Here is an 18,751-nt window from a genome sequence, read left to right as displayed (position 1 = left end):
GGAGGGGTTAGTTTCCCACAGGGGATTTCAACCATCACACTCTGAGCCCGCCTCCTAATCCTCGGGCGGAGCGGCTCGGGGGCCCCATTTTATGGCAATAAAGCGACTTAGCGCCTGCTGAGCGAGCCCCTCCCCGCCGCCGCCCCCGCCCTCGGCCCCACCCCGGGGCTCGCCCGCAGCGGCGGGGCTTTGTTTCTGGGGAGGAGGACCCGGAGCTCTTTTGTTTGGGGGTTTGGTGTTTTCACCCCCCCCACCTCACCTCACCCCACCCCACCCCACCCCCCGCGCCTCTCCGGTTTCCTGAGCTGCGGGCTGCAAGGGAGGAGAAGCGGCGTCTTGCAACCCCCTCGGCTGGGCCCCGGGGTAATTCGATGCGGGCCTGGCGAGGCTCCCCACGCTAGACCCGGGCTCGCGTCTCGGCAGCCTCCACCCACCGGCCCACCCTACATTTAGCGCATCATGTGATCCGGGTAAGTCATTTGCAAGTACAACAGTTCCCTGGGTTGCCCCCCATTCATTTCCTGAGAACTGCAGAGAGCAGCTGAGAGGCTCTGCCTGTGCGTGTGCGAGTGTGCGTGTGAGTGTGCGCGGGTGACGCCGTGTGTGTGCGAGAGTGAGTGTGTGCGCGCGCGTGTGTGTGCGAGAGAGAGAAAGGGAGAGAGAGGGGGACTCTGTGTGAGGGAAAGAAAACAATTTCTCCTGCTCTGCAGCTTCTGTTCAGGTCTGTGCCGATTCCGTTTCTTATCAAAATAAACAACCCCCTCCTTTTTTTTTTTTTTTTTTTTGCCATCCCAAATCAGACCGTATTCTCTTAACATGTTTTATTTTCCTTCTGTCATCTGCTCAAGTTAAATCATTTTGGTTGGTCTGTGTTCTTAAAGGGGGAAAGTGTTGGGAAGCGGGAGGGGGCCGAGGGAGGGCGATGCTATTGCAGAGCAAGTAGCGTCGGTCGGATATGTGGAGAAGAAAGAAGGACGTTTCTCCCCCCCACCCCCCAATTTTTTTTTTTTTTAAACTTATCAAGTACCGTGAATTAAGCAAATGTTTTTCTACCCCTAGTGGAATTGTTGGTAGCAGTGTTTGGCTGACAGTTGCCAAGGATGAGAAATAAAACACCAGGGCTGAATTGGGGGGGGGTGTTGTGGAAGTAGTTTGCCCCCAGGAATAGAGCTAGTTCGGAGAATAGCCGCCGCACCGGGGCTGTGTGGTCTGTGGGTGTGCACCGGAGAGAGTGGAGGGGAAAGGGTTAAGGCGGAGATGACACTGCTGGCATGAATAGTGGTCCTGGTGCTACATTCATTATTGTCTCTGGTCGTAATGATGTGTAACTGTCACTTGCTACGGTGCCTGGTCCATGGAAGTAGCCAGGGGCTGGCCCGTGGCTGTTATTTTCAATTACGGGGGAGCCGGCCGGAGTTGACAAGGGGCAACTTTGCACGTCCACGCGAGCCGGGAAGCCCGCGGAGACGGCCTGGGAGCCACTTCTTGCCTTAGAAGCTCGCTCCCAGGACTGGGACTTGACCTCCGCGACATTAGTTGGTGTTCATGTTAGATGCTCCCCTACGGGCAGAATCAATCCTGCTTTTGTTGGGTAGAGAACTGCCTATTAGAACTTTGAAAACTTTTATCTTTGGGGAAAAGGGTGGGGTGCACTCAACAGTTCTGTTTCGAAGTGCATTTGAGGCAAACGCTTGGAAAAAGTACCAATTCCTTTGTTATATGCCCTGCAGCTTCCCAACCCCCTTCACCCTGCGCTTCGAGTTTTGCATACTTTAATAGTAATACCCTTAATTCAGCTGATAAAAACTGACTGTGTTGAGTTAAAGAGTATTAGTACAACGGAATGTGTAATCTGGATAAACAGTTTGTATGGTTAATATTGTCAGCTCTCTAATTTAACCGTACAGATTTTAAGTATCATTCTGTATGGATTGTTTTAAGCAATTCCACTGGCTAATAGAATTCTCCGCCGAGCACTCGGGTATTTTATTTTAAATCAGCTTTAATATTCTGTTTCTCAGTAACACTGGGGAGGTGAGCAGCTCTATTTACATTTACTGCAAGTGCATCCAGTGGCTTCAGTAGACATCTGTCAATCAAATAACGTCATTCTGCAAATCCACGAAGACGCCTGCAGGCCCTTTTCTTACTGGAGGATAGAGTTGTTTGGATAAGTAAATGCTTTGAAATAAATTTGGTGGCTTTTAACAGGGCGCAGCTCGTGATGGGAATAGGAGTGGTCACTTCGAAGAGTGGGTGTATTCCATCATCTAAGAAATGCTCTTTGGAATTGGCATTTAATAAAAACAGCGACACCGCCCCCCCCACCCCCAGGAGCTGGGCTGTGCTGTTTGTAGACCTCATTCCCATGTTGTTTACATTTGTTTAGAACCACATAAAAATTGGTTGTGATAAAGGGGTATACTTCCAGGCTAGAAAATGTTTAACTGTGGAAGCTCAGTGGACATGGGATGTTGAAGGACAAACATTTCAGTTGCATAAGTTGTACCTCTTGCTGCAGGCTGGTCAATGTGAAGACTAGCTTGAGTCTGGTAAGCTGCTTTGGGTTGGGGAGAGAGCAGTTAGAGCATAGAGGTATAGGCAGACGTTTGTCATGTATTTTGGAGAGAGGTTTAATTCTGCCTTGTAATTCATAACTATTATGAAATGCACGAAGGCTGGTAAAATTTGGGACTAGACTTATAGTTTATGAAATAAAACTGTGTAACGAATACAGTTCTGTCAGGCTTGTCATTTTTGAGGGATTTCTGTTTGAGTTGCTTCAGTTGATTTATTACTTGGTAATGCCTATTTGAAAGAAACTTCATTCAGATAAACTTTATTTTGGAATGCTTTGTGTTACTATTTATTGAATGAAAATTGTTGTGCCGGTGAGCCCTTAATATTTTTTTTTTCTCCAGAAAGTTCTTTTTCAGTAACCGAATGTCCTTTGGGAGAAAACGGGTCCTGCTGTAGCATTTGAGACCTTGACCTTAGCAACTCTTGGCTGGTGCTTGTTTACTACAGCTGCAGCCTATGTGTGTGCAGAAAGGGAAGGGACTGCAAACACTCGTGGGCTCACTCTCCCCAGGCCAAGGGAAAAACAAATCAGGATGCTTGACGTTCATTCATTCTGAAGAGTGTGCATCAGGCATATAATAGCAATAGTATTCTGGTCATTTAAAAAAAAAAAAAAATATATATATATATATATGTAGATAGATATATCTATATATCTATATCTATCTATCTATCTATCTATCTATATATATATATATATATATATATATTCATATTCCCAGGGGATTACTTCCCCACCTCCTGTGAAAAGTAAACAAGCACTTTAACAGACTGAGTGAGTTTTAAATGTTATATCATGAAGCAGGCTGTTAACAGCTTAATGAAATAATTTGGTTTTAAACATAGGTGGGTTATTTTGTGTGGTTTTTTGTTTTTGTTTTTGCTTGTTTTTCCTTTCTGCAAAGAGGACACAAGTGCTTAGGCCTTTAGGCCTACACTGAGGGCATCTTGAACTGCAGCCAGTATTGGTTAATCTAGACTATTGAGTAACCTTACCAGTGAGGTGATATTGTTAAATAGTTGAACATATAAAGGCCCCGGACGTTTTTACCATCGCATGAGATGGAAAGTGTGGAATTTCATATTTATGTGAATTTCATTGGTTACAATCCCATTAAATTGGGGGTGCTAAAGGTTTTCTTTGTATATAGGAGAAACTATCTTCTTAGAGTGTTAACTTCATAAATGCAACTGTCAGTGATTTATGGATTAATGCAACATAGTTGTATTCTACAATACTAGAGGCACAGACTCATTCTTAAAGTTGCTCTTTTTTTGGATAAGGAAGTCTCCCTACTCCTGCTTCCATGTTGATTAATGAACAGGAGCTAAAAACCCCCCACACTAATTTATTTAGAATCGACACCCATGATTATCTTATTCTTTGTTGAAAACAACTTTCATTTTTATAAGTAACTCCTAAAATAGGTTGCAGTTGCTTACCTTTATCATTTACATTTTGAAAATACTGTATGCCAATAGAGTAGAAATATATATATTTTTGCCTGTTGTCCGTTTCTGTGTGAAATTTTTCTTTTTATTTATTTCTCAGCCTACAAATTACGCACAGCTTTCAATCTTAAGTATGTACAAAATGTAAGGGGAAAAATATTAACATTAAATCACTGGCAACACCCTATAAACCACAGCCTTAACTCATCCACCACAACCACAGCTCCCAAAATCAAAATGCTGGTAAACAGATGGGCCTTGCCCTGTGCCCAGGAGGTCAACAGCCTTAGGCTCCGTGAGATCTGCTGTGTTTCTAGATCCCAAACCGGTCCAGGGAACTGTTTGACTTCAACAGACCAGAATTCATTTCCAGGGCCTAGACCGGCCACACCCCATCTGATGTCAGCTTTTGAGTTCTTGTGGTGGAGAACACATGCTGCGGATTAAATGGTTGCTTTCTCTATATATTCTCAGTAATTATGTTACAAAAGGATTTTTCAGCTTTGGGTGTTTATTGTCATAAAAGTGGCTACTTGAGTAGTCCTGTTGCTCCATAAAAATTTGTTTTGGTCTGGCGGTAAATTGCAGGATATTCACCCAAAACACTCTGCTCTGGTATGGCCTTTCTTCCTGTCTTTTTTTCAACTTAAAGTCCTCCTTCTCTTCTGTGGCTAATTCCATGGTTTATGTTTTTGGATATTAGCATAACTGGACCGGTCCAAACAGTATCGCTTTTTAGGTACAGATGGTATAGTAGAAAGCTCTTGCCGCACTGCCCTCGTGTGTGGAAGGCGAGAACCAGTTGCAGAGCTCTGGGACAGTTTTCCCAGTCCCATCAGAGTAACAGAGGCCGCCCCTATCACGGCAGACTGGCCAAGACCGCCAGGAATTGTGTTCCCATTGCTACATTCACCACACTTAAGGGGTTTTCAGAATAATTCCTGTCATGATGTATATGTGTAGTTATATACGTGTGTGTGTGTGTGTGTGTGTGTGTGTTTGCTATTTTATGTATGTACCTGTGTGTATACATACACAGTATTTATATTTATGATTGCGAATTTTTATATTGTCTTTCTATGTTGGTATATATACCCCCATGCCACATACACTAAGACCAAGAATTATAGTAAAAAGCCCCCTCATTGAGTAAAGAGGGAAAGCACACAGTTTGTTTTCTCAAATCCTGTGTTTAGTAATATTATTCTCACTTGTTTTTTTTTTTTATTTTAGCAAGCAAACTTACAGCATGAAAACAGCCCTTCCCCAAAGAAAACAAACCAGCAAAACTAAGTGACAACCAAGAGGAAGGATTGTAAAAAATGAAATAAATAACTCTAAAGAAAATGTTTATTCATTTCCCAATCAGGTATCTGCTAAGAGTATATATCCTGTTGTCTGGACGGATTTAAGGGGCAGAGATACTACAGTTTGAATTAGGGGCTCTTGCCTTCTAACTCTGAACGACCTTGGTCACGTTTCATAACCTCTCTGAGTCTAGAAAATGGGAAAAATAATGTGCATTTTACAGGGTTGTGGTGAGGGGTGAAAGGAGATAGTGTGGGTACAAATCCCTTTGTAAAACTAGAAAGTACTGGTGTGGCAACCGATTGGACAGGGAAACCACTCCCTCTCCATCCCCCACATCCCTACAAGGGATGAACTTTCCAGCCTCTCAAAGTGAGCATATAAATTACACTTATGGAGAAGGAATTTCCGAGTGTGGGTAGAAAACTTCTGGCAGTCAAAGGTCATGAATTCCATTCCTGTCTCACCAGAGATTTGCTCTGTGACCTTGAGAAAGTCATTCTTAAAAAGTTTCTCTAGCTGGTATGAAAGTTACTGACTATTAACATTTATCTAATGCAGGTGAAGTATCCGAGGTTTTCTGAAGAAGGTCCATGAAAATACAGTTCCCATGATCATTTTACAGAAAACAGAAAATAAAGATCAACAGTGATTATTTAGGGATTGTAAACCTCCAGGCTATTTCTTCAGTGAGTCAACTGAAACTTCTATCAACTGGTCATTAAAAATCCCTTTAATTTTTTTTTTTTTATAGAATCATTACATTCGTGCTGTTGTACTATGATTTAGAACAGTCTATTGAACTGCAAATTCCTAGTTAAGCCAAGATTCCGTTGATTAAGCTATGTCTGATTTATGGCTTAACGTGTCTTGGTTAGACTCAAAACATTGTAACACAATACATGCACAGTAAAGAGAGGTAAATGATGGAGATATTGCATGGATATTTGAAAATCTGTTGAACACATTTTATATGCACACCTTTTCCTGCCACGCACATTTCTTTACACACATACATTTGAGAAAATTAAGAACAATATTAATTTACATAATTTCTCCCCAGCTACATTTTCTTCAGTTAAGAAACAAAGTGTGTTTCACACTGTGTAAACACTATTCTTGCAAGAGCACAGAAACACTCAAACTAGCTCATCGATATAACTCATTTCAGGCTCTTTCCATGTGGCACTCCTGTTCATGTTACAGCTATTACTGTAAACATCACTTTCTGTGGGACTCTATTTACCATCCCTTGCTTTGAGAACATGCAGGGTTCTAGTCCGTATTCTGTGGCCCTGGAGTACATGCTGTTCCATCTGCTTGTTACTTTGCCTTGTCTACTCCCAGTAGTAAGCCCCTTGAGAGCAGGAAATGTATCCTCCTCAAAGTTACTGTCCCGGCTTCTCACCCAGTGCTTAACCATTGTGACTGATCATACAGGGCTAGGGCTAAAATACTCATGGAAAGAACAAATGAAGGAGTGCAGTCCCACACTAACCCTTCAGTAGCTAAAGGGCAGTGTCATGGATATTTCCTACCTACATGTTTTCTAGCTGTGTATATTCAACTCTCTTAGCCATTCCACAATTCACAATATTTTCTTGATTTTTTTAAATTTTATTTTTGCAAAATGAAGCTTTGTAGTGGAGTCAAACAACGCTGGATTTGAAACCTCAGACTACTCAGGTTTTGGCTGTCTAACAGGGCAAGTTAATTCTCCAAGTCTCCGTTTACCCATTGATAAGTAAAAACAAGAACAAGTAATGTCAGCTTTGTAGATGTGTTTGAGGACTAAAATTGTGGTGATGTCCATAAAACATCTAGTAATATGTACCTTGTTCACATTTAGTGCTCTATAAATATTAGTTTGTTCCAGGGTATTGGTGCCTCTCTTTTTGTAAGTTTTTAATTTCAGTTAGTTAACATACAGTGTTATGTTAGTTTTAGGTGTGAAATACAGTGATTCAGCATTTCCATACATTACTTGGTGCTCATCACGACAGGTGCACACCTTAATCCCCATCACCTATTTAACACAACCCCCACCCACTTCCCTTCGGGTAACCATCAGTTTGTTCTCTATAATTAAGTCTGTTTCTTGATGTGTCTCTCTTTTTTTCCCTTTGCACGTTTGTTTCTTAAATTCCACATATGAGTGAAATCATATGGTATCTGTCTTTCTCTGACTGACTTCACTTGGCATTATACTCAGTAGCTCCATCCATCTTGTTGCAAATGGCAACATCTTATTCTTTTTTTTTTTTTGCTGAGTAATATTCCATTGTGTATTTGCGGCCTCTACTCGTATATCCATGGACACTTGGGCTGTTTCCGTATCTTGGCTATTGTACATAATGCTGCTACACCAGGGGGCATGTATCTCTTTGAATTAGTGTTCTTGTATTATCTGGTGATGTGATTGCTGGATTATAAGGGATTTCTATTAAAAGCAGACAGTTTAGAATCATTGGATTATAAAGTAATCCATTTGGAATGAAGGGTAGCAACAAAATAAAGTAGCTGCTCTTTCTTGTGCAGAAGTTAGGCACCATGTTTCTCATGTGTTGGCTTATTTAGTATGTATTCTTTAGTATACAGGTATGTGTAGGTTGACTTCCAAATAATTTATACTATGAATATACTATGTTTATACTATAGTCTGTGTCGAGACCCCTAGAACACTTTTTATACACTGGATCTTGACTTAGGGACCTCAGTTCACGGATGGTGTTTTTTTAAAGCTATTGTGTGTTGGTGCTCACTGCCAAGTAAGAGTTCCTTTCCGCCCCCCCGCCCCCACCCCGTGACTTTGCTACTTTTGACAATAATTTTAAAGATTATTTGAAAATTGTACTACTTTTGCTTTTCATTAACAAAATAAATGGGAAAAGGCAGAAAATGAAAGTGCTGCTTCTACTTATAAGAAACAGGGTTTATGGGGCGCCTGGGTGGCTCAGTGGGTTAAAGCCTCTGCCTTCGGCTTGGGTCATGGTCCCAGGGTCCTGGGATCGAGCCCCGTGTCGGGCTCTCTGCTCCGCAGGGAGCCTGCTTCCTCCTCTCTCTCTCTCTCTGCCTGCCTCTCTGCCTACTTGTGATCTCTGTCTGTCAAATAAATGAATGAAATCTTTGAAAAAAAAAAAAAAAAAGAAACAGGGTTTATCATCTTGATACACAGTTGAAACAGAGAAATCATTAGGTGTGTTGAAAAGTGACTCTTTGGAGGTGCTTAATGGAGTTAATCTGATAAATTGTGAAAAACAAGATTATGGAATATACAGAATGCTATACATCTGTTTTTAGTACGGAACTTAATAGATTACATGTAACTAAAGAGTTTGTAATTTTTCTTTTGTCTCTGGGAGTGGATCTCCTTTAAAACATAAGTCTGGTCCCTTGACTTACACTTACTTGGATTTTGTGTAAGTTTCCAGGAGTGCATTATATATTGAAAAACATGAGATTACTCTATTTAATATTCTTTGAGTACCTATATATGATATTATGGTTTCTATTTTATAGATGTAGGAACTGATTTTCACCAAATTGGTGCGATCGTGGTCAATAGCCAACTAGCGCCAGAATGAAGATTTGAATGCTGGAAAGCCTTTGTGTTACTCTTTCCTCCCTGTGTTTCTCTGCTCTTCCTTTAGCATTAAGTATGCTATTCCAGAGTTAAACTTGTTGTAGAATCGAGCAAAAAAGGGGAATATTATACAAATACTGTGTTTAGAGGCTGTTATTTTATTTGTAGATTATATTGACATCCTGCACTTACTAGAATACATTTACTAGAATATTTACTTTAATACAGAAGCCAGTTCTGTGATGGGTGATCTGTGTACTGAAACAAATTATGAGACCTCATCCAAAAAATTATTTTAGAAGGCAACAGCTACAGGATGTTTCCAAGTGACAGTAGTCGACCAGTAATTTCTGGCCAATATATGCATTGTGCCATTTGATAAGGCTGTTATAGTCAGAGGTGTCATAAAAGTAAGAAAAAACATAATCTCTCTAAAAAATGCCTTACCTCTTTTGACATATATACATATATACATATATATATGTATATATATATTTAGCTCCTATCATGTATATGGAATCCTGAATAAAAATGGGTAGGACATCATCATTACTGAGCTGAAATCAAGGAGAGGAGGTAAGACTTAATGTAGAAAATTATAATAAAGCAATTTTTGATAAATGGACCAAGGGCTGTAAGTTACTTAAACGAAATGCATAGGAAAAAATGCCCTTTATCTGGGAAATCAAGAGTTTCAGGTTTTTCATGGATATGGCAACAATTCTTTGTGGGAAACATTTACTTTCTATAGAAAAGAAAAAAGCAAACCTACAAGAATAAGAAAGCAAATTAAAATCATATTTTGGCTACTGTGGTGATTTCACACCTCCTTTTCTGTTATCTTTTAGAGTTGATGGCTTTATGGTGTTTTATCATTTGCCTTATCACCAGAAAATTGTGATTCCCAAAAGTAAATCCTGGGAAGTGCTTGGCTAGTAGGGCCTGCAGTGTTATAATGAGTTTAGAGAAGGTTTATTTGGGCAAAACAAAACAAAACGAAACAAAAAAACCCATGTGTGTGTGTGTGTGTGTGTGTGTGTGTGTGTGTGATGATTGGTTAATAAAATTTTAAAAATACCCCTTCTGTGAAGCTGTCCAGTGAAATTTTTTCCTATCGCTGAAGATTTGATGTATGATAATTTATTTATAAATGATGAGAATTTTACCTTTGACCAAAAACCTTGAATATGAGAGTAAGATTTTTTTTTTCTAACTTAAGAACAACAGAAGGAAAAACTTGAAAACCAAGTTTTTGGTTTTACAGAAGGTCAGAGTCAGTTGTAATTTATCAGAGGTGTGGCTTGAAGGGATATTTAGGAAGAAACTACACTAAAGTGGTTGGTTGTTCAGAGTGACACCCTCTGGAAAGTGCATTAGCTTTCTGATTTAGGTGTAACTACGGAACACTTAAGGAAACACACAACATTTCATTTTGAGACAATGTATAACAAGAAAGAAATCCACTCTTAATGAGTCTATAAAGGGCAGTGATAGAATTCCTGTTGTATACTGAGCTCTCTATTGAGTATATTGGGATCATACCAAGGCTCTAGGCTGAAGCAGTTGTTTTCATTTATAAATAGCTCGGTAATTAAGACACTCCAGAATACTTGGGAAGTGTGGGCTAACAAAAAGAAATTTGGTTAGTGCTTGGTGGTTTACAGGGTGGTTTTAGTTTCATCCTGACAATCCTATAAGGTAGACAGGACACGTGTCACTATTTTATTCGCGAGGATATTAAAGTCATATGAAGATAAAATAACTAGAAGGTGGCCAAGCCGAAACTAGAACCTTGATTTCCAACACCAGTAACATAATTTTTTCCATTTTATTCCACTGCTGTCTTCCTAAATTTCATTTAGTCTTAGATTTCGAAAGTCTACTTTGCAAAAAAGAGGTGCCTGTGTCTAGCATCTAGCTCATGTGAGATAGTCAGTGAATATTATTGGACGAATTCTATCCCCTTCCAAAATGCACTTTAAAGGGGTATAAAAAAAAACATATGCAATGGCTCAGATTTTAGAAGAGACTGTGCAAATAGAGGCATCTCTACTCTGAAGAAAATGAGGAGACGGTTCATCACTTACCATGTACCAAGGCTTGTGCTAGGTGCTGAAAGTACAAAGGTACTCTCTGTCCTAAGTGTGTGCAGATCAGGAGGAAGCAATGAAGCTACACCCAGAGGGAGGGCCATACTGTACTATATTTCAGTTTATTTTATTTTCATGTAGATCCTTAGTGTGCCTAAAAATAATACCTAGATATTTTTAGATTCATGTTTTAGTTTCTTTTGAGTGCTTTTCATCTTATCAGAAAATCTTTTCCATTTAAGCATGTGATTGTTTTAGGTTTCTTTTTCCTTTCAAAAAAGGTATATTTTGTGTTTGCTGTACTGAAAATGTGTATGGTACACTTAAAAGGCATTATCTCATTTAATGCTTATAACCAGCTCAAAGCGAGCTATTATTTAAATGAATTTATTATTACTATTATTACTTTTATGACTAAGGTTTTCAAAGGACAACTTAAGATCTGTAGGAAAGAAGTGTTTCGCCTAAACTCATTGAGCAGCGTTTACAAATATATCTCTCTGATAAAAGTAAGTATGTGTGTGAAGACTTTAAACTTCATTTTTTTCTTTTTTTTCCTTACTTCTCCCCTACATCTTGTAGCCAGCGATAACATTCCATTCCCCCGTAACCCATGTCATCAGAACTATGTGTCCTTTTACATTTTTCTCCATATCCTAAGCATCATAAACACATTTGCACAAAGTTTTTTGATCACTGATTATAAAAATGGGATTATATTTTGGAAACTATTGTCAAATTTGTTTTTTGGTTCAGTACTGCTTAAGGGAAATACTTGCACTCAACTGCTGTATCTCTACTCCATTAAAAAAAAAAAAAAACAAAAGCGAAAACAAAATATTGCCTGATATTCCCAAGTACGGTTATTTCATAGTCTACTGAACCATTAATGTATTGATGGGCAATACTTTTGTTTCTAGTTTTTCCACTAATTACACTATAGAAACTAATAACAATATAGAATAATTTCTACTAATAACAATATAGAAACAATAGAGAAATACCTTTATATCTACACTCTGACAGACTAATGGGATAGATTCCCAGGGTGGGATTATGTACTGCTTCAAAACGGTGCCACGTAGCTTTGAAGAAGAAGGCTGTAGCAGTTCTTTTTACCAGTAATGCAGGCAAAATCCTTAACTTGAAACTCCATTAGGAAAAGTTGACACTTTCCCAGTCTGATAGTTGTGCAGTAGTATCTCACAGTTACTTTAAATTAGTATTTCCTGACTGCTGGTGACATTCAACATCTTTTTCTATATTTGTAGGTACATTAGAATTGTTCTTCTAAAAATTGCCCTTTCATACTCTGCTCATTTTTCTACTTGGTTGTTGTCCTTTTGTGGGAGTTCTTTATATATTATAGCTATTAACCATTTGATATCTGGATTGCAAAGACTTTTGTCAAAAACTGACCTTTTGGGGTGCCTGGTGGCTCAGTTAGTTAAGTGTCTGCCTTGCGCTCAGGTCATGATCCCTGGGTCCTGGGATGGAGTCCTGCATAGGGCTCCTTGCTTGGGTGTCGGGGGAGTGGGGAAGGGAGGTTAGGGGGAGCCTGCTTCTCCCTCTGCCTGCTCTGCTTGCTATTCCCCTTACTTGGGCTCTTTCTCTCTCTCTAACATGAATAAGTAAAATCTTAAAAAAAAAACAAACCCGGGCGCCTGGGTGGCTCAGTGGGTTAAGCCGCTGCCTTCGGCTCGGGTCATGATCTCGGAGTCCTGGGATCGAGCCCCGCATCGGGCTCTCTGCTCTCTAGGGGAGCCTGCTTCCTCCTCTCTCTCTGCCTGCCTCTCTGCCTGCTTGTGATCTCTCTGTCAAATAAATAAATAAAATCTTTAAAAAAAAAAAAAAACAAAAAACAAAAAACAAACCCTGGTCTTTTGTTTGTTCAAGAGGTATCTTTTGATGTATAACATTTTTAATTTTTATATAATCAGTTTGTTCTGTCCTACTTAACTTTTTTTTAATGTTTTCTCCATTGGCAAAACAGATGTGTAATCTACACTTAAACTGAATTTTTCCCTTCCACTTTGATCTTTAGTAAATTTGTAATTTTTAGTTATATGTGTTATAGAAGAGGGATCCACTTTTATTTACTTTCAGATGCATATTAGCACCATTTTTAAAATAATGTATTCTTTTACCAGTAAATATAAATTCTGCAGTTGTATTATGTTCTCAGCTATCCTATGATAGTACCAGATTTTTTTTTCCTTTTAAAGTAGTAAAGTCCAAATCTAAGGAATATGTCATCTATTGTCCCAACTCCCCTGGACAAAAAAATACACAAAAACCCTGTTGTGATTCTAATGGGAATTGCATTATGTTGTATATACTCTGGGGACAATTAACATTTTAATATTTTTAGTTCAGTGTGTCATCCCCATTCAAGAATGTGGATGTCTTTCTGTTTATATAGTTTTTTATGGTTCAAAAAGATCTTAGTATTTTACTTGTAATGGTTGTTTTCTCTTAAATTTAGTTCTAAGTACTTTCATAGGTTTTTGGCTATTTTATATTTATTGAGATGATAAGATTTTCTGTTTTAGTCTGTTGGTATGGTGAATTAATGGTGTGGCTTGATTTTTTAATGTTGTGCCAGACTCTTATTACTTGTAAAAGTCTTACTTGTTCTTGGTGCATTATCTAGTTATATATAGCTATCTTTGATTTTCTAATATTTTGTTAAGAATTAAGATATGTGTTTATACTGTTCAGTTCTTTTTATTTTTTCTTTTAATATTTTTATCTGATTTTGCTTTCAGGTTATTCCTAGCCTCCTAAAATAACAATGGAAGTGTTCTATCATCTATTTTTTTGAAATAGTTTGTGTAGAATTATTTCTTCCTTAAATGTGTGGAAGAATTCACCAGAGAATCCATCTGGATTTAAAGTTTTTTTTTTTTTCCCCCTTTGCAAGAAGGCTTTTAACTATAAATTCAATTTATTCAACACATACAGAGCTATTCAGATTATATGATCATTTGTGAATTAAACATCTTGGTTTGTGTTTTTGAAAGAATTTGGCTTTTTCACCCAAGTTACAGAATTTATAGGCATAAAGTTGTTTATATTGTCCTGTTCTTTTAACGATTGTAGGATCTGTCTGATAACTTGTTATATCTGATTTAGGTGACTGGTCACTTTTCTCCTTTTCTCCTGATCAGTCTGGCCAGGAGTTTATTTATTTTATTGATGTTTTAAAAGGGCCATCTTTTGGTTTCATTAATTTTTTTTTCTAATTTTTACTTTTTTTCTAATTCATTGATTCCTGACCTTTATTATTTTCTTTATTATGCTTGTCACAGGTTTAATTGGTTCTCTTTTTAGTTTTTTTAAGATGGAAGCTTAGAGTGTTGATTTGAGACCTTTTTTCTTTTCTTACATAAGGATATAATGCCATAAATTTTCCTTTGAGCACTGCTCCTTTAAACTTTAATTCAGTTAATATTTTCTTTTTTTTTTTTTTAATTTTATTTTTTATAAACATATAATATATTTTTATCCCCAGGGGTACAGGTCTGTGAATCGCCTGGTTTACACACTTCATAGCACTCACCATAGCACATACCCTCCCCAATGTCCATAAGCCCACCCCCCTCAACCGTCTTCCCCCCATCAACCCTCAGTATGTTTTGTGAGATTAAGAGTCACTTATGGTTTGTCTCAGTTAATATTTTCTAATTTCCATTGTGATTTCATTGTTTACTTTGAATTGTTTAGGATTGTGTTGTTTAGTAGTCAGTACTTGGAGATCTTACAGATATTTTTCTGATACTGATTTGTTTTCAGAGTATGTATGATTTTGATTCTTTAAAAATTTTCTGAGATTTGCTTTATCACTCAGTATATGGTCTGTATTGGTGAACATTATACATACAAACCATGTGTCCTGTCATTATTGGGTGGAACATTCTATAAATGTCAATTAGGTCTATATTTTGTAAATATCAGTGAGCCAAGTTGGTTAATAATGTTCAAGTCTTCTGTATTGTCAACTGATTTTTTTTTCTCTCTTTGAATCTCTCAGCTATTGGGAAAGAAAGGTTTAGTATTTAAAATACAATCATGAATTAATCTGATTCTCTTCAGGTCTATTAGTTTTTGCTTTATGCATTTTGAAAGCTTTGTTATTAGGTGCATACATATCTAGGGTTGTTGGGTTTTCTTGGTGAATTGACCCCTTTATCATCATGTAATATCCCTGTTTTTCCTTTACAGACAACATATAATTGTGTGTGAATTTTTAATCCAATTTTATGATCTCTAACTTTTACTTGGAATGATTTGTTTGTTTACTTTAAACATTATTTTGATATGATTGGATTTCAATATAATAACTTGCTGTTTGTTTTCTTTGTCTCACCTAGCTTTTTTACTCTTATTTTTCCATATTTTGACTTTTTTGGGCCTTGATTATTTTCTAGTAGTTAATTTTATCTCCAGTAATTACAGGTCTTTGTTTTATATTTCTAGTGGTTACTCTAGGGTTTACAATATATGTCGTTAATTTCTCACGGTCATATGATACAATACCACTTCCTGTATGATGTCAGAAAGAAAGTTATAACAGTATACTGCCCTTTTTCTTCTCTCCCACTGTTTATGTTATTTTCTTAATATGTTTTAACTTATACATGTTATAAACCATATATTTCCTAGGTATTTTGCTTTAAAGATTTAGTTCCCTTTAATATGGATTATAAATCAGAATAAAAGATGTTTTTTATACTTCAAAGATTCTTTATTTCTTTGTTCTAAATTTCTGTCTGGTATCTTATTATTTTTGCCTAAAGAAAATATTTCTTGAAATGTAGGTTTGCTGACAGTGATTTTTCACAGATTTGTTTATCTGAAAAAGTCTGTTTGCCTTTGTTTCTGAAATATTTTAGCTGGGTTTGAATTTTAGTTTGACGGTTTTCTCTCCATTCATTATTTTAGGTATGTTGCTATGCTATATTATCCTCTACTTTACATAGTTTCCAAAGAGATGTCCTTTGTCATTCTGATTTTTGTGGCTCCATATGTAACGTTATTTTTCTCTGTCTATCTTCAGGATATATTTTTAAACTTCGGTTTTCGGTAAAACCAAATGTTTTTACATGCATAGGCTTGTTATCATTTGTAATTATCCTGCTTAGGAGTTCTCTTAGCTTCTTTGATCTGTAGTTTATTGTCCTTTCTAATTTTTCACAGGTTTTTCCCTCTATTTTTGTAAGTATTTCTTCTGCCCCCTTTTTTCTCTTCTCTCTTTCTGGACCATTTGGACAAGTATTTGTTTACTTCAAATTGTCCCTTAGGTCTCAGATCCTCTGCAACTGCCACCCCCCATTCAGTTTTCAGTCTGAATAATTTTTCTTGATCTATCTTCAGGTTCACTAATTCTTCCTGTTATGTCTTCCTATCTTCAAGTTCACTAATTCTTTCTGTTGAGTTTTTTGTAAACTCAGTGAAAGAATTATCTTTGATATAAAGCTGCTTCTTCAGTGTTTTTATATCACTTTAAAAAAATTTCAGTTTACTGAATTTCTCCATTTATCCCTTTTGTCTGTCTTTTTTTCTAGATTCTTTTACATTTTAATTGTAGTTATTTTAAAGTATCTCTGGTAGTTTCAATATCTCTGCCATCTTGGGATCCGATTATATTGATAGCTTTATCTCTTGACAGCAGGTAACTTGCTTTGTTTTTGTGTCTTATAATATTTTGTTGACTGTGACATTATGTATAAAAGAACAGTAGAGACTGAGGTAAATAATATGCTAACAAATCGACATATCTCTTATTCTGCAAGATATTAGTGTCTGTGAAGAGGGAAGATAAATTGTTTTGGTCAGTAGATGTGCTGAGTTATTACTTTGTTGTTGCTTTTGAACTCTCATATCGCTGGAGACTTGACCTTTCTTTAGGAATGCATTGCTTTTACCTTAAGGCTTCAGTGAGACCTGAACTGTCACAGTGTTTTTCTTCTCAGTGTTCCTGCTCTACCCTCAAGTTTCGGTCAGCTCTGAACTCCACTGTCATAGGGGGTCTCCTTTTGTTCTTTTGCCTCTGTCCCAGCAGTAGTCTGGGTGGACTTGTGGGTGGGTGAGTGGGTAGGATCTCAATTCTCTTATACCAACAGCAGTCTTAGGTAAGGCTGGTGTACCTAAGTCTGAGTTGAGACTTTGATAGCATGCCTTCTTGTGGTAGTCAGACTCTCTTGTGTCAATGGCAGGCTTAAATGTTTGTGTGCGCTTTCTGGTTTCTTTTTTTTTTTTTTTTTTTGTATTATTTTAGAATTCTGGGTCTGGGTGAGTTTTCTGCCTTATCCCAGGAGCAGATGAGTTTTAACCTGATGTTCACTGCAAGGTCAAATGTGTGTGATTTCTGTCTCTCATCCAATGGCTGTTTTTCTTTGAACTTGGGGAAAGAGATAGGCAGAGTCTCTCTTCTGGAGGCAGATAAATCTTCTCCTTCTCTAGCTGCAGTTCACCTTTGCATGGAGGAAGCTGGAGTATTTACTGTTCTTGTTCCTGTGGCAGATGGCTTTTGCTTCATTTGACAGTAGAGTCTGGGATGAGGCCAAGTTTTATCTTTGTGTTCCTGTGATAGCTGATGTCTACCTTTGTACCCCCTTTTAGGGTGGCCCTGGGGCTCTCTTACTTCTCTTGTTCTTTCATTCTTTTGTCCTAGCACCTGGAGGAGGCTTGGAAAAGAGCAGGGTGATTGGCTGTGGGGTGTCCTGGCATCAGGGGCTTCCTGGGATACTAACTGACTCAGCTAGCCCGCATTCATCTTTTAAGAATTTGTTAAAATTTCAGTGTTTTTGTTTTTGTTTTTGTTTTTTAATCTGCTTAAAAATTAGAAGAGGGGCAATTGGGTGCCTCAGTCATTTAAGCATCTGACTCTGAATTTTGGCTCAGTCATGATCTCAGGGTTGTGAGATCCTGCCCTATGTCCGGTTCTCTGCTGGGCAGAGCATGCTTAAGATTCTATCTCTTCCTTTGCCCTGGCTCTTACCCCCTTCTCTTTCCCACTCTTAAAATATTTTATTACAATAAAAAAACACAATAAAAAATTTCCATATTTACTGTTTTTCAACCTCCAGCTTAGTAATGTCAATTATATTCACATTGTTGTGCAAAAGATCTCAGACTTTCTCATCTTGCCAGACTGAAACTGTATACCCATTGGACAGCAACTCTCTATTTCCCCCTTCCCTGGGCCCCTGGCAACCACCATTCTGCTTTCTGTGTCTTATATGCTTTTATGACTCTTCATTCTCTTTCCATTATCATGGTCAAAGGCAATGTCCTCTTTCTCTGTGAATGGGCTTGTTACCCATTGGAATTTAGTTTACCCTGTTGCCTTGTAACTTAAAGTCTTTGCTCTCAAAAACATGATTTTGTAGCATAGTTATCTTAAATACCTATTTTCTTTCTACCCTTGTGTAGCTTAAATGTGCTTAGATTTCTTTCTTTTTCTCCCTCCCTGCCCTTTTTTTGGACTGCTTGTTTACTTGATTTTATTTGATAAATTAGTATGAAGCTTAGAATGAATATATATATATATATATATATATATATATATATTTATATATATATATGTATATAAATATATATATATATTTTCACAAGTGGGATTGGTCTGTAGTATTTTCCTTACTACTGAATCATGTTTCTGTATCAATATTTTGGTGGATATAGAAATTGAGAAAATATTCCTGTCTTTCCATGAGCTATAGTTGAAACTCAC

General features: G+C 37.6%; 1 protein-coding gene across 1 annotated transcript in view; it reads left to right on the top strand.

Moving 5' to 3' along the window:
- Nucleotides 1-312: 312 nt before the first annotated feature.
- The window catches only part of LOC111147079 (Kruppel like factor 12), a 450,202-nt gene continuing 431,763 nt past the window's right edge, over nt 313-18,751 (top strand). The window contains exon 1 of the mRNA XM_022502963.1: nt 313-470. The gene's annotated coding sequence lies outside the window, so the exon portion shown is untranslated. The remainder of the gene's footprint in view (nt 471-18,751) is intronic.

This window comes from Enhydra lutris, unplaced genomic scaffold, assembly GCF_002288905.1.
Source record: "Enhydra lutris kenyoni isolate GAN:26980312 unplaced genomic scaffold, ASM228890v2 scaffoldscaffold15, whole genome shotgun sequence".
NCBI lineage: Eukaryota > Metazoa > Chordata > Mammalia > Carnivora > Mustelidae > Enhydra > Enhydra lutris.
Note: the sequence above shows the minus strand (reverse complement) of the source record. Positions and strands in the feature narration are given on the sequence as shown.